Source organism: Myotis brandtii, unplaced genomic scaffold (genome assembly GCF_000412655.1).
Source record: "Myotis brandtii unplaced genomic scaffold, ASM41265v1 scaffold187, whole genome shotgun sequence".
Classification (NCBI taxonomy): Eukaryota; Metazoa; Chordata; class Mammalia; order Chiroptera; family Vespertilionidae; genus Myotis; species Myotis brandtii.
In genome coordinates this window covers 3,619,709-3,624,234 of record NW_005356944.1, presented here as the reverse complement: position 1 = coordinate 3,624,234, position 4,526 = coordinate 3,619,709, and positions in this window count along the sequence as shown.

The following is a 4,526-nucleotide window of genomic DNA, read 5'->3' as shown; positions in this document are numbered from 1 at the left end:
GACACTGCCTTAGCGTCCGGTCGCTGCCCTGGCGGATTACTGCAAACTTGGCGGCTTAAAATAACAGACTTATCGCTACGGTTCCCTGGTCAGAAGTCTGACACAGTGTCACTGGCAACACGGAGGTGCCAGCGGGCATTCCTTGTGCAGGCTGCAGGGAGGACCTCTCCTCACCTTTTGCAGCTTTGCCTGGAGATGCCAGCTTGGCCTCCTCTGCCCCAGCCCCTCTTCTACCCTGTAAGCTGGCACTACCCAGCTCTGCCTCCCCCCTCCACTGTGCCAGCTCCCTGGGCCTCTGCTTCCCCTCCACTGTGCCAGCTCCCCCGGCCTCTGCCCCCCCTCCACTGATCTTTCTCAGAGGGTTCAGAACTCTAGCCAGGGAGGCATTGGGCCCCTGTTGAGTTGGCCCCCACCATCTTCCCTGGCACCTCACACTGAACTTGGCCCAGGCACAACTCCAGAGTTGGTCCCCACACCTTGCCTCCTTCCTGTCCCCACAGCACAGTGATGGCGAACCTATGACACGCATGTCAGAGGTGACACGCGAACTCATTTTATTGGTTGATTTTTCTTTGTTAAATGGCATTTAAATATATAAAATAAATATCAAAAAAATAAGTCTTTGTTTTACTATGGTTGCAAATATCAAAAAATTTCTATATGTGACACGGCACCAGAGTTAAGTTAGGGTTTTTCAAAATGCTGACACGCTGAGCTCCAAAGGTTCGCCATCACTGCCACAGCATTTCAGGGCAAAAGCCTTAGCACTGGCCAGCGGGTGGCTGGACACACAGGTTGGATCGTGTAAGGGATTGGCGACGTTGGTTCTCCCCGAGGGAAGCCACCCCTACCCCAGGGACCCTGGACAAGGTGGCAGGCAGGCAAAGCAGCCCCACAGAGCAGAGGACAGCGAGGCCAGCACGCAGCCCGCCCGATGGCCTCATCCTCCGTTGATAAATGGAGAGATAGGCGGCTAATTCTCGGGCGCCGCGGGGAGGGTGCCCTGTCACCGCTAAAACGGGCCCGAACGCCTTATCGGCGGTCACTGTTCAAATCGCCAAAGACAGGCTTACGTCACCCGCTCCGAGGGCCTCGGAGGGGGGCTGATCCTAATGCATTTGCCACGTGGAGATAAAGAACCAGCTCATTCCTCCTGCATCCTAGTCATTCCGTTTGCAAACAGATTCAAGGAAAGTGGTTGGGGGTGCTGGTCAGGAGACAACATTCTGGAATATTCCCCACGGGAAGGCTGGCCGCACCCTGTGTGACCCTGGCAGTGGGGCCTGGAGCCGGAGCCCCAGATGAGCCCCCCGCACGAGCAGGTCACCGTGCTCCAGGCTGGCTGCGTTCTAGGGTCCCTACTGATGAACCGAGTCTGTGCCGCTAACAGGCCGGGAGATGTCGAAGTGACCGCCGGTCTCCACCCCAAGCTAAGCCTCCCAATGACCCCCGACCAGTCCACCGAAGGGGTCAACCCAGGTGTGGGGAGAAACGTGGCAGCTCACCTCCAACTCCCGCCTAACCTGGTGCCAAACCCAGGCTCAACCCCGGACGCCGCGCCCTGGCCGTGAACTGCTGGAGAAGCCTTCACCTGTCCCTCTTCCCCTCGGCCCTCCGGAGACCTTTACCAGCCGGAGCCTGAACCGCTGCCGAAGGGACCGTTCCGACTTTTCCGTGGCTTCCCGCTGCCGGCTCCATAAAGCCCCAGCCCCCTATGGCTCGAGCCCGGCCACCCCTTCAGCCTCATTTGTCAAACTCCCCGCAAGCCAGCTTGGAGGAGATGGGGACAGGGGCGCTGCTGTCCCCCCGCTCCCCCGGAACCCCAACACCACCATTTCCCAGAGGAAGCCCCTTTTCCTCCACCCCCAAATTGTCGGAAATGTGATAAAACCATCAAAACCGCGTTACACCAGCCCCGTAAATTACAAAACTCAGGTCAAGGTCCTCTTTCTTCCTGGGAGAATAAAAATAGCCGATTCTTCATGGAGAGAGACATTGAAACAAAAAAAAAAGCCATGATATTGGATAAAACTCAGCCAGCAATAACACCCTCCCCCGCAGTGGTCCCGGCTCAACCCCCCGCGTCTCTACCTCCCACTCCCCAAAAAGGCTCCACGTTTCCCTGCGGAGTCCAACCTGGCCCAGGAGCCACCTGAGCGGCCCAGGTTTCTCCATCAATAATTAATGGACGTACATCTGGGGTCAACACCCAGGCAGAGAATGATACCGTTTTGGGGTTAGAATCCAGCACCTGGTTGGAAATTTGAGAAAATAAGTGAAAACAAGTGATCGAAAATAAGCCTCGAGCCCATTTTTATAGTTGCCAGATGGATGGCCAGCACCCATCGCCTCCAAGGGCAAAAAGTTCAAGGCGGGCTGCGGCACTGGGAGGGCTTGGTGGAGAAAATGACTTTGTAGAGAAAGGATAGGCCTGGCTGCCCCTGCGGCTCGCCGTCCCCGGGAGGAAAATCGGGTTATCGGGAGGAAAGAGTGGCCCCAGCCCACGGAGCTTCTCATGACAAAAGCAGCTCTGGAAACGATCAGGAAGCATTAAAGAAGCAAAATGCATTTGGCGTCGCTGCAGTTTGGGAGCGGGAATCCACTTTGTCCGGAGCCGCGGCAGATAAAGCATCTGCTCATTCAATTAGGTCGAGGAAAATGGAAAATCGCTGAAATTCATCGTCGAACGAGTTCATTTCTTAGCAAACACCGTGCGCTGTTAGAGGGGGACACCGTCTGCTCTCTCTGCAAATAGAGGCAATTTAGGGAGGCCCTGGGTGCAGGCGTGAGAGATAAAAGCGAAGACATATTTCGACGTATGAGTTCACCAGCTGATTCCTGCAGAAATGCAGAGATTTGAAATGAAATCGTGGAACGGACAGAGATTGACATGTTGCAGGACACCAGGAATGACAAGCTGCGTCCCTGGCTTCGTCGGTAATATGTAATGAGCCCGCTGATAGTGGGATCGGAGACCAGCTGGCGGTCTGTGTGGTGACGTACTCGCCGATGGCGGCTGCTGAGCCAAACCCAACCTCCCTGCAGGTCTCATAACACCGCAGAGGTGACGGGACCCGCTACGAAGGGTTTAAAGAAAATGTACCCGCTGCAAACTAGGTTTGAAATTTGCGACCTCAGCTGGGTAAAGGGAGCGGCCAGGGTGATGGCCGAGCTGCCGGACAGACTGAAAAGTCTGGTGGCGTTTCCACAGTGTAGGCAGCACACGCCCAGAGCTTGGAGGTGCCTGCGCCTATGAGAGTCTCGTGAAGAAATGGAAAGGACCCCAACTGCTTCCATGCTGCCAATCTTTCTGTGCTGACGAGGGCTCTGTGCACAGCTGGCAGCTTCGCCCAGCACCGTGCAGGCTGCCGGCCGGTTGTCCAAACACCTGGTCACGGCGCATCAGGAGGCAGGAGACAGCCGCGCGCCCTGAGCCGGAGAAGCAAGGGTGCAGGGGCACCTGGCGGGGCGGCCAGCGCAGAGGAGAGGCCCCGAGCACTTCAGGGAGCTGTGAGGAGTCAGCCTTGGCAGATGAGAAGGCGACTCAGTCCAGCCCAAAGCCGCCAGGGTCCCCAGGGCCTGCCCTGCTGGTGGGTGGCCGCTGAGAGGAGAAAGGGGAAGGGCAGGGCCCTCATTTACCGCCCCCTCCCCCTGCCACCAGGACACCGAGTCTGGCTCAGCAATGTGCCTGGCGTGCAGGTGCGGCACAAACGCCCGCCCGTGTGACCATCTCGGCATCTCCGGGAGGCAGGTCCACGCTTCCTTCTTCTCCTGGAAGGTGCGCTGGAGCTCATGCCAGGAGGGCCGAGGCCTGGGAGATCCCTTCTCCTGGCCTCCCTGGCCCTGCACGGACGGGGCAGCGTGGCTCCCGGGAAGCCGTGACCCGTCACCTTCCACTTACTCCTCTCGTAAGGAATTCTCCAGAAATTCTGGTGAATAAAAAAAGAAAAGAAAAGAAAAGAAAGGACCCTGGTTGACCGCAGCGCAGTGCCCGCCCTGTGTCCGAGCCCCTCCCATGTGACTGCTGCTCCCAGAGCACCCTCCACCCTGGAGGGTGGGCTTGACCACACGACCTGCTTTGAACAAGAGCATGTTGGCTGACAGATTCAAGGCTCCTGCGCCCGCTTCCGCCAGTGCTGCGAGGTCATGCGGGAGCCCACCGGTCCTGGGAAGAGACGTGTGTCCTGCCTTAGAGCCAGCCCACCCGGGATCAGCCAACACCCCCCCCCAGCCCCTAGACCTGTCCCCTGGAGCTGAGCCCCCAGCCGACCAGACACCCGAGTGGCCGCGTGCCACCGCGTGGAGAACCGCTTGTTACTCGCATCCCAGCGCGTCCTCCCTGTCTGAGATGGTACCACGAGGACACTGAGCACACAGCTGCCTCTTCCTTGGTCTTGAGTGTGCTTGTGCCTCTGAGCGTGCAAGTCCGTGGTCTTTTATGGGGGGCGGGGGCGGGGAGTGTGGGGAAATAACCCGTGAAAGTCGCCTCCGTGGATGACGGGGCAGCTCAGACCCTGGAGAACAAC